Source organism: Podarcis vaucheri (genome assembly GCF_965113315.1).
Source record: "Podarcis vaucheri genome assembly, chromosome: 18".
NCBI lineage: Eukaryota > Metazoa > Chordata > Lepidosauria > Squamata > Lacertidae > Podarcis > Podarcis vaucheri.
This window is the reverse complement of record NC_138756.1, coordinates 7,108,292-7,120,504: the sequence shown is the minus strand read 5'-3', so window position 1 is coordinate 7,120,504 and position 12,213 is coordinate 7,108,292. Positions and strand designations below refer to the sequence as shown.

The window sequence follows — 12,213 nt, the reverse complement described above, 5'->3', positions numbered from 1 at the left end:
TACGTACATAAATCTACAAGGCAAACACATACATTAGTACAGTGGTACCTCGGGTTAAGTACTTAATTCGTTCCGGAGGTCCGTTCTTAACCTGAAACTGTTCTTAACCTGAAGCACCACTTTAGCTAATGGGGCCTCCCGATGCCGCCGCCGTGCGATTTCTGTTCTCATCCTGAAGCAAAGTTCTTAACCCTGGGTTAGCGGAGTCTGTAACCTGAAGCATCTGTAACCTGAAGCGTATGTAACCCGAGGTACTACTGTATATAAACCACATGTCTGAAATAGCACAGGAGAGCCATTTTGACTCTCCCCAATTGACCTCAAATATTTCTCTGCAGTGGGGAAGGAAATAGGGATGTCTCTCTATTGTCTCTTTGCTCAAACCCTGTCTTAAGGGCATATTTGTGCATGAATAGAGTGAGCCTGTGACCTGGACTCAGGAACTAAAGTATTAACCATCACAAAAGAATGTGCAAGCTGTCCAGGTGGAGCAATCAGTGACCATTGTCAGGTATTCTGACAAACAGGATTTCTGTGGAAGACTGTTGGAGACTGCTTCCTTCTGTGATGTATGTATGATGTTTTGAGGGGTGACCTTGAGCTACAGGGTGGTCAGTTTCAAAAGTCTATATAAGGGCTTGCGCACCATTGTTCAAGGTCCCTCCTGCCTCCTGTGTGGGGACCCTGTTGCACCAGTTTAATAAAGATCAGGCTTACTAGCTGCTTTGCTTCTCAATATTCTCTGGCTGGCCTCTGTTATTTTCACCTTCCAATAGGGGACCTACTTAAGGACTCTACAGTGGTACCTCTGGATGCAAACAGGATCCGTTCCGGAGCCCTGTTCACATCCTGAGTAGAATGCAACCCGCGACTGCGCGTCTGCGGGTTGTGATTTGCCACTTCTGCGCATGCGCGTGATGTCGTTTTGAGCATCTGTGCATGCACAAGTGGTGAAACCCAGAAATAATGTGTTCCGTTGCTTCCGGGTCGCAGCAGAGCGTAACCCGAAAACGCTCAACCTGAAGCATATTTAACCCAAGGTATGACTGTATACTGAGGGATGCGGGTGGCGCTGTGGGTTAAACCACAGAGCCTAGGACTTGCCGATCAGAAGGTCGGTGGTTCGAATCCCCGCCACGGGGTGAGCTCCCGTTGCTCGGTCCCTGCTCCTGCCAACCTAGCAGTTCAAAAACATGTCAAAGTGCAAGTAGATAAATAGGTACCATTCTGGCGGGAAAGTAAACAGCGTTTCTGTGCGCTGCTCTGGTTCGCCAGAAGCGGCTTAGTCCTGCTGGCCACATGACCCGGAAGCTGTACGCCGGCTCCCTCGGCCAATAAAGCGAGATGAGCGCCGCAACCCCAGAGTCGGCCGCGACTGGACCTAATGGTTAGGATTCCCTTTACCTTTACTATGACTGTATACGGGCTCTTGGATATCCCATAAGGGAAAAGGAGCAGTATTTTCTTATAACAAACGTGGAAAAGAAGCAAAGATAGCTGCAGAAATGTAACAGCTCTCATTTCGGGATTTGCATTATGGGCACAGGAGGGGGGCCAGAGCCCGACTGCCCAGGACTGCCCTTCCCCCCTTTCCTAATTGAAGCTGATGCATTTGGAGAAACAGGCCCTTGGGAAAGCGGATGATAGATGGGGCCCTGCGGAACGGGGGGGAAACACTCCCCTTCCCGGGCTGCCCGCAAGGCAGAGAGATTTAGAGCGTGGCGCGACCGGCAAGCCGATTTGGACGCCAAGAGTGGATTTTAAGAGCCGGTCTCCGCATCTAATGGCGCACGACCTTTCACCCCCCTCGCCATAGGCCGGCCGGTGGCAGCGACAGTAACTTACAATCCGTGTACCGCAGCCAAATTGGCCCGAGATTTCTCTCTCTGCTTGAAGCACGCAGCTGCTTCATCGGAGAGGCGATTATGCTCTGGCTGGCTCCCTTATCGGTTTGGAAGAAGCAGAGATTTTTATCGGAATACTGGCTGAATCCCAAAAGGGCTATATTATACACACAAATACTATCATCATCAGAGTTGGGGGGTGGAGGGGACGGAAAAGGAAGCTAAAAGGATAACTCTCTCAAAAGCGTGACATTTCTTTAAAAGGGAAGAAGGTAACATCAGTTCCGGGCACTTGGAGATTTCGGAGAGAAAGTAATGGGTTAGTCTGGAATCCTTTAATGGCGAGTGGATCATGTAAACTCTGGGCTTTGCTGGGAGAGATTATCTGAGCATCAAAAAAACCACTCGCCTTTTAATGCGAGGAAGGCTGTTTAGAGATATTGGGTGTTTTAGAGGGGATTTCCTTGACAGAACACCGAATGCCAATAAAGCAATCAGTACAAATCAGATTGGGGGGAGAAAAAGGAAGGAAGGAAGGAAGGAAGGAAGGAAGGAAGGAAGGAAGGGTGATTACCGTATTTTTCGCTCTATAAGATGCACCAGACTACAAGACACACCTAGTTTTTGGAGGAGGAAAACAAGAAAAAAAGATATTCTGAATCTCAGAAGCCCGAACAGCAAGAGGGATCGCTGCGCAGTGAAAGCGGCAATCCCTCTTGCTGTTCTGGATTCTGTGATAGCTGCGCAGCCTGCATTCGCTCCATAAGACGTACACACATTTCCCCTTACTTTTTAGGAGGGGAAAAGTGAGTCTTGCAGAGCAAAAAATACGGTAGATAGATTAGCAAGCCTCCTTGACATGGAAGGGGCAGGAAGGGGTGATGGAATAGCGAACGTTTCCTTAAAAAAATGCTTCCTTCTTTTCCTTGGCAACAGAAGAGTAAAATGGGGTGCAGGAAAAAGTGAGTTCGCAAGATGTAAACTTTCCTCCGACTCCTAGGCAGTGGGGCTGTTTGGGGGTTTTCAGCTCTGGCCTGAACAGGTTCACAAAAAGCTGTGTTTTGACCCCATCCCCATTTTGCAGAAGAGCTGTGTGCTCTCGACTACCTCTATTAGCAGAGATCTTGGGGAAAGAATTGCACTGATTTTTTTTCAAAGGGGTGGGCGGTGGAGAAGTTTGCAAAGGGTTTCTCTCCCCCCCTCCCCACCCCAAAGTATATTTATTTACTTTTGTGGCAGCGGCAGCTGCTGCTGCAGGAGGCGACAGCAGCGACTGCGAGGGCGGCAGAGATGGAAGAAGATTGCTGCACGCAGCGCTGTCTCTCATCTGCTGCAGTTCGGCTTCTGACATCCCCCCCCCCAAAGACTACACCATTCATCCCACTGTCCACTGCGGCAGAATTTTACGCAATTCATTATGTTACCATTACTCCACACCGTTTATTTCAAGGCAATGCAGAAAAGAAGAGCGGAACCATCAAATACTTATCATTTGTGGACTGAAACCAGTAACAGCGGCCACCAATTCTACGTGCTGAATTGCCTTCGGGGGGGGGGGAGAAGAATATCATAAGGATTTTTTTTTGAGGGGGGTGGACCATAGCTAAGCTCTATTTTACAGGAGCACTGTGAGCCTTGTGACGCAATTAAATTCTGCTACAAGGTAAAGGTAAAGGTAAAGGTACCCCTGACCATTAGGTCCAGTCGTGACCGACTCTGGGGTTGCGGCGCTCATCTCGCTTTAGTGGCTGAGGGAACCGGCGTACAACTTCCGGGTCATGTGGCCAGCATGATGAAGCCGCTTCTGGCGAACCAGAGCAGCGCACGGAAACGCCATTTACCTTCCTGCCGGAGTGGTACCTATTTATCTACTTGCACTTTGACGTGCTTTCGAACTGCTAGGTTGGCAGGAGCAGGGACCGAGCAGCGGGATTCGAACTGCCGACCTTCTGATCGGCAAGTCCTAGGCTCTTTGGTTTAACCCACAGCACCACCCACTCTGCTCCAAGAATAAGGGTCAAATCCAATCATTGAGTAAGTTGGACAGTTGCATTCCTTGACACTTTGGGACAAAGGCACTGAATAGCTATTTCTAACACACACACACCACACCACCACAAATGGAATTTCATTTGCAAATCCCTCCTCAGACCCCTGAGCCAAGCAGCCTGTTTTATTGTGCCCAATTTCTACCTTTTGCGGGGTTACAGGTGAGAACGGAAGCTGACACTTTCAACACTCCGGCAACGCTTTACATTTCATTTGTGACTTGGTTTGAAAGAATCATAGAATCATAGAGTTGGAAGAGACCACAAGGGCCATCTAGTCCAACCCCCTGCCAAGCAGGAAACACCATCAGAGCACTCCTGACATATGGTTGTCAAGCCTCTGCTTAAAGACCTCCAAAGTAGGAGACTCCACCACACTCCTTGGCAGCAAATTCCACTGTCGAACAGCTCTTACTGTCAGGAAGTTCTTCCTAATGTTTAGGTGGAATCTTCTTTCTTGTAGTTTGGATCCATTGCTCTGTGTCCGCTTCTCTGGAGCAGCAGAAAACCACCTTTCTCCCTCCTCTATGTGACATCCTTTTATATATTTGAACATGGCTATCATATCACCCCTTAACCTCCTCTTCTCCAGGCTAAACATGACCAGCTCCCTTAGCCGTTCCTCATAAGAAAGGACCCAGATACTTTCGTGCAAGAGCTCGATTGCTTTGCATCGCACTGCATCACGGATTCAGGAGTACAGTGTTTGCGTGCAACAGGTTGCAATATGGGTTTGGTAGTACAGGGTATATGTAGGAGGGGTCCTGCTTCCAGGCAACTGGTTAGGCAGCGGCAGCAATGGGCGATATCTTACACCTGCTGGAAGGGGGCAAGAGGGAACCACGTTCCCTGGTTGCAACGTTTTCTCCCCTTGAAAATGGCAATTGGGTAGAATTTGAGGTTAGCTCAGTGATTTCTCACTCTCTACAAAGAAAGTAGCATCAGTGTGTTGGCTCGGAAGTTATCTCCTCTCATCTGAGAAGCTGGAGAGAGGGATCTCCAGTTTCTGTCCAAAGTTAAAGGTAAAGGGACCCCTGACCATTAGGTCCAGTCATGACTGACTCTGGGGTTGCGGCGCTCATCTCGCTTTATTGGCCGAGGGAGCCGGCGTACAGCTTCCGGGTCATGTGGCCAGCATGACTAAGCCGCTTCTGGTGAACCAGAGCAGCACACGGAAATTCCGTTTACCTTCCTGCCAGAGTGGTACCTATTGATCTAATTGCACTTGACGTGCTTTCGAACTGCTAGGCTGGCAGGAGCAGGTACTGAGCAACGGGAGCTCACCTCGTCACGGGGATTCGAACCGCCGACCTTCTGATCGGCAAGTCCTAGGCTCTGTGGTTTAACCCACAGCGCCACCCTTGTCCTCTTTAAACCAGGAAGACGGCAGGAACTGAACCCTGGGGTCTCCCACATGCCAGTTAGAATCATGGATTTAAAAGGGACCTTTATAAGATCATCTGGTTCAACCACTGCTCAACGCAGGATCTACAAGGCAGGATGCTATTTTAGCCTGCCTGCCAGATGCTCCTATGGCCTCTGGTTACACCTCCAGGAAAGGAGAGCTGAACACAAGAAACGCAGAAACACCTCTGTTGCAGGTTCTCGTTTTTCCAATCAGTTAAATTCAGTTCTCCCTATTTCCAAAGCAATTTGCAATTTATTTTTTTAACAACAAAACCCTAATGAATATTTGTCAGCGTTTTGGTGTGAATTCCTAATACACACATAACCTACAATATATTTTTGCTATCTCCCCGTGCCTCCAATGTAATGTCTTTTGGTAGGTTATTTCCATTAATATACGCTGCTTGCGGACTTTGGAACTTCTAGGCGACCAAATCACATGACCAAATCACATGCCGGCGTTGTGATGCCTGGCGATTGACAGGTGCTCTAGTCTTTCTGTCCTAAGGGCGTGAGCGGGGGACAGGGCAGTTCACGTCCTCACTGAATTACACCAGACTCGAAAGCACGTCAAAGAGCCAGAGATTGAGGGATCTTCTAAGCTATAGCTTTGTTTAGTTTATATGTAAATCCAGCACTAGGGACGCGGGCGGCGCTGTGGGTTAAACCACAGAGCCTAGGGCTTGCCGATCAGAAGTTCGGCGGTCCGAATCCCCGCGACGGGGAGAGCTCCTGTTGCTTGGTCCCAGCTCCTGCCAACCTAGCAGTTTGAAAGCACGTTTGAGAGCAGCGTACGGAAACGCCGTTTACCTTCCTGCCGGAACGGTACCTATTTATCTACTTGCACTTTGACGTGCTTTCGAACTGCTAGGTTGGCAGGAGCAGGGACTGAGCAACGTTGCGGGGATTCAAACCGCCGACCTTCTGATCGGCAAGTCCCAGGCTCTGTGGTTTAACCCACAGTGCCACCCGCTGCTGACAGGCCGGCCTTAATGCCAAGACTATATTTGGGGGAGTGGGAGACCTTGGAGCCAGAAAGAACAGCGGCTGTAATCTCTGCGCCCTCCGCACTCGTGGCGAGAGACCGGGGAGCCCGCACGAGACATGATTCATGCTGCCTGCGGGGAGCTCAAAGTGCAAAGCAGGGGAGGTGGGAGAAGGAAGGAGGACCGGGTTCCTATTAACAGCAGCTGTAAGTGGATCTTGAAATTGAATCTACACGTCCCCGGCTCCCGGGGGGGGGGGTGTCAACACAGCAGGAAGCCAAGCTCGGGAGACATCGATCCAGCTGCAAAGTGGCGGAGGCAGCCGCCTTCTGCAACAACAGTGCCGGTTCATGTTCACCCTTTCTCCCCGGAGGGAGCTCGCTGCGCACGGCGGGGGGGGGGGCATTTGCCGCAAGGTGGCCGGGCCGTGTGCGTGTGCATTCGGCCCAGCGTCCTGTTGCTGTGCCCGGCCACAGGCAGGGCTTGAAGGCAGCCTCCTTCCCATGCCCCATGGCCTCATGAAATCTCAGATAGTCTGCCCTTGCTCGGGGAGGTTCGATTTTAGTAATCTCAGGTAGACTGCCCTTGCTCGGGAAGGTTCGATTTTGGTGAGCTAATAGACCTACAAAGCTATCGTTTTCCCAGTACAGTGGTACCTCGGGTTACATACGCTTCAGGTTACAGCCTCCGCTAACCCAGAAAAAGTGCTTCAGGTTAAGAACTTTGCTTCAGGATGAGAACAGAAATTGTGCTCTGGCAGCACGGCAGCAGCGGGAGGCCCCATTAGCTAAAGTGGTGCTTCAGGTTAAGAAGAGTTTCAGGTTAAGAACGGACCTCCGGAACGAATTAAGTACTTAACCCGAGGTACCACTGTAGTGATGTATGGAAGTGAGAGCTGGACCATAAAGAAGGCTGATCGCCAAAGAATGGATGCTTTTGAATTCTGATGCTGGAGGAGACTCTTGAGAGTCCCATGGACTGCAAGAAGATCAAACCTCTCCATTCGGAAGGAAATCAGCCCTGACTGCTCACTGGAAGGACAGATCCTGAAGCTGAGGCTCCAAGACTTTGGCCACCTCATGAGAAGAGAAGACTCCCTGGAAAAGACCCTGATGTTGGGAAAGATGGAGGGCACGAGGAGAAGGGGACGACAGAGGACGAGATGGTGGGACAGTGTTCTCGAAGCTACCAGCATGAGTTTGACCAAACTGCAGGAGGCAGTGGGAGACAGGAGTGACTGGTGTGCTCTGGTCCAGGGGGTCAGGAAGAGTCGGACATGACTAAACGACTAAAGAGCAGCAACAATAGACCTACATAAGAAGGATGCTGTTGGATGGCATGAGGGTTCTAGTATTCAGAGGCCTTCAATATTGGAGAAAGCTATTTATCATCATCAGACAACAACAACAACAACAACATATTTATACCCTGGCCATCTGGTTGGGTTTCCCCAGGCACTCTCGGCGGCTCCCAACAGAATGTTAAAAACACAGTAAAACATCAAACATTAAAAACTTCCCTAAACAGGGCTGCCTTCAGATGTCTTCTAAAAGTCAGATAGTTGTTTATTTCCTTGACATCTGGTGGGAGCGTGTTCCACAGGGCAGGTGCCACCACTGAGAAGGCCCTCTGCCTGGTTCCCTGTAACCTCACTTCATTAACCCCACTTCACGCCAGTGCAAGTAGATAAATAGGTACTGCTGCAACAGGAAGGTAAGCAGCGTTTCTGTGCGCTCTGGTTTCAGTCACGGTGTCCTGTTGCACCAGAAGTGGTTTAGTCCTGCTGGCCACATGACCCGGAAAGCTGTCTGTGGACAAATGCCGGCTCCTTCGGCCTGAAAGCGAGATGAGCGCCGCAGCCCCATAGTCGCCTTTGGCTGGACTTAACTGTCCAGGGGTCCTTTAAGTTATTGGTTCAGAAAGGATTCATTAGGTAGGTTTGCTTTTAAATTCGCACCAAATTGACATCCCCCCCCCGTTCCGCAGCACCAAGGTAACCCCAAACAAGCCCCTGCAAATTGTAAGATGGTGAGGGGGTCCGATCCCCACCTTGGTGGCCTCCGCAGCGGAAGACTGCCGAACGTCTGCAACACCCAAGGAGAGTCTGGCAGCCCTCCATATCCGCAGGGCAATTTGCATATTAAATACACACCAATCTGCATATTAAGTGCCCATTTGCATAGAGGAAGTCATCTTGCATTGGCACCAAAAATAAACATACACACAGAAAAAGGCAGCTCTGGAATTCTAACAAATAAATAAAGGGGTCGTATTGCGAGAGACGTCAAGATGGCAAGAGACAAGGGGAGCGGTTTGCATTTTCTGCTGAGTGCCGCACAGGGTTACAAGCAGTTTCTGGGCTTTTCGGCAAACTGGATGGGCTGCCCAGGCCAGACCTGCTCTAGTCATTAGGTCACACAGCCTCAGATATGAACACCCCGCAGGATATGCCCATGATTACAGGTGATTTCTGCTGTCCAAATCCGTTGAAACCGGTCTGGTCCCTCGACTCTTGTCAGTGTATTGATACCAATCGGACCAGCGTTTAAGGTAAGCTTTGCAAGACCTGACTTGCCAAAGTTGCCACTAGCTTTGCAAAACCCAACCTGCTCCATCAAATTGGCGATAGAGGAGCAATGAAATTCAGTACTCATTTAAGGTCAAATCTACCAAATCTTTGCTTTCTGCAACAACATGAGAACACAAACACAGCTAGCCTTTGAAGTTTGTGAAAGATTGCAATGCGATACTCCTACCAGTGTAAAAAAATTCATATATTGGGGAATGTGCATGCAAAAATGAAGACGCTAGTGAAGATAAAATACAAAAATGCATTTTGTAGGAGGAATTGCTTGCAATAATAATGTGTGCATTGGTTAGAGCTGCCTATAGAAGAAGTGTGTTCACCAGGGGGAAATTCACACTAAAATGCTGGTGAATTTTCACGAGGATATAAAAAAATCAAAAAATCCCAGATTGCTGCAAAATGTGGAGAACGAATTTGAGATTGGAAAAACAAGAAACAGGACATTGCAGAAAACTTTGGGCTTGAAAACCGCTTTGGTTTAGCCAAGTGAAACATGCTTCTTAAGAGATCGTTTTCTTTGCTAGTCGGCTAACCAAAGAGAAGCCTGGGAAAGACACAAATCCAATATGTCGCATCTATTTTTGAAGGCACATAGGGACTGTGTGTATAGGGAGTCCCTATTCCCCTATCTCCATTTGAAAAACCCATAGACACTGGAGGAGTGTCACAAATGGCTTGAGGCTGCAGTCAGATGGCACTTTGCTCCATCTTCCTGACGTATCCTTTCCTGTCAATTCTTGCGTTTTGTGTGATCTTTCAGACAATGCAAAAGGCACTTCTGGAAATCTAGTGTTAATTGTTTCGGCGGGGGAGCAATCAGTTAACTCAGAAAATCAGGGGAGCTTTGCGTTGAAATTTTCACGATTGCACTATTGCCCCTTGCCGGATGAAATTTGCACTGGCATCTTGGTGTACAGTTAAAACTGGGCAATGCAAGGCAGCATATTCACCCCAAAGCCACGACCCATACGTGAAAGAGGTGGATCTCAATAGTTAACCACACAAAGATCAGCTTTATTGGGCTAATAATAATAATAATAATAATAATAATAATAATAATAATAATAATTTATATCCCGCCCATCTGGTTGGGTTTCCCCAGCCACTCTGGGTGGCTCCAAACAGAATATTAAAAACATGAGAAAACATCGGATATTAAAAACTTCCCTAAACAGGGCTGCCTTCAAATGTCTTCCAAAAGTCAGGTAGTTGTTTATTTCCTTGATATCTAATGGGAGAGCGTTCCACAGGGAGGGTGCCTCCACCAAGAAGGCCCTCTGCCTGGTTCCCTGTAACCTCACTTCTCGCAGGGAGAGAACTGCCAGAAGGCGCTCAGAGCTGGACCTCAGCGTCCGGGCAGAACGATGGGGGTGGAGACGCTCCTTCAGGTCTACTGGGCCAAGGCCATTGAGGGCTTGAAAGGTCAGTACCAACACTTTGAATTGTGCTCAGAAACGTACTTTGTCAATTTTGGTTTCTCATGTATCTGAAGGGTTGTTCCACGGAAGCTTGTACTCCCCTGTAGGAGCCAAACCAACGGATTCAAGGGGCACAAAAGGAGATTCTGACTAATCATCTGGGAATAAAACTTTCTGAAAGTAAGGTAGAAAGGTAAAGGACCTTCCTGTTTGACAGTGGAATGATCACCCCAAAATGATCAAGCGTTTGGAAACCAAGTCTTATGAGGAGCGCTTGAAGGAGCTGGGTATGTTTAGACTTGAAAAGAGGAGATATGAGCGCCATCTTCAAATATCTCAAGGGCTTGCCACATGGAAGATGGAGCAAGCTTGTTTTCTCCTGCTCTGGAGGGTAGGACTCGAACTCATGGCTTCAAGAAAGGAGATTCCGACTCAACATCAGGAAGAACCCTGAGATGGTAAGAGCTGTTTGAGCAGTGGCTCTCCCTTCCTTGGAGATTTTTAAGCAGAGATTGGATGGCCATCTGTCATGGATGCTTGAATTCAGATTCCTGCATTGCAGGGGGTTGGGATAGATGACCCCTGGGTCCCTTCCAACTCTACAATTCTACAATTGTGGAGCCAAGCACAGTGGCTGGCGGCTCCTTCTCTCCTACCCCCCCCATCTTCTGTTCAAGTTGGCGGCTGTGCTTGAGAGAAGAAGAAAAAGAATTTGGATTTGATATCCCGCCTTTCACTCTCTTTAAGGAGTCTCAAAGCGGCTAACATTCTCCTTTCCCTTCCTCCCGCACAACAAACACTCTGTGGGGTGAGTGGGGCTGAGAGACTTCAGAGAAATGTGACTGGCCCAAGGTCACCCAGCAGCTGCAGGTGGAGGAGCGGGGAAGCGAACCCGGTTCACCAGATTACGAGTCCACCTCTCTTAACCACTACACCACACTGGCTCTCAGAGAGAGTAAATCAGATAGGATTGGGCATAGAGGAATGTTTGGGATCACCGCCAACACCCACAGAAGAGCAAGCAGGAATTCAGGATATTGCACTGGGAGATTTAAGTTTGCAGCAGCCTTGCTCTCCTATTCATCTCAGCTTGAATCGCTTCAAGGTGTGGACAGTATCGCTGACCTGCCATCTCCATCACTATATCACCTGTGCTTCAAGGGAGCATGTCTCTGGGGGCAGGGGGGGTGGAGGGGGGTCTGTATACCTTTGGCAGGTGTAAATAATTCATCCGGCCGAGGTGGTGAGTTTCATCCAGGTTGAGTCGCGCTCTTCAAATTAGATTCCCCAAGGCAGGCCTTGTGAATTATTCAGCCGGGTGGCTCAGTCTCGCTCCCACCCCCCGCATTGTGCGCGACGTCTCTCTGGATGCAGCCAGCTCCGCGGTGGCTAATTAATTTTAATTACCGTCTTTCACTGTTTGGAAATTGGGCACGTTTGCAAAAGGGAGGAAACGGAAAGCCGGCGAAAAATGGGGAGGAGGGGGGGTTGAGAAAAATCCAACCACAGCTAGTTGGAAGGGAGGGGGGAACCTTTGCAACACGTCATTTTAAAAGGAGATTAAAATGCTCATTAAAAGAGAATGTAATTAACGGGCCACAGGTAGGGGATGGACAGAGCTGTGCATTTCCTGTTTTTCCAATCTTAAATTCGGTTGTCCAGATTTCCGGGGCGATTGGTGGGTTTTGTTTGTTTTGAAAACCTCTTGAAACTTTTTGGTGCGGATTGTATGCAGTTTCCTGTAACATAATACAGGACTGCTAGGTTGGCAGGAGCTGGGACCGAGCAACAGGAGCTCCCTCCATCGCGGGGATTCGAACTGCCGACCTTCCGATCGGCAAGCCCAAGCACCTCAGTGCTTTAGACTGCAGCGCCACCCGTGTCCCTGATAACGGCATCCTATCTACGTCTACACAGAAGGAA

The 12,213-nt window shown here is 49.1% G+C and overlaps 1 protein-coding gene across 2 annotated transcripts in view; it reads right to left on the bottom strand.

Annotated features, from left to right (window-relative positions):
* The window catches only part of SEMA6B (semaphorin 6B), a 162,905-nt gene that overhangs the window by 96,589 nt on the left and 54,103 nt on the right, over positions 1–12,213 (bottom strand). The window lies entirely within an intron of this gene.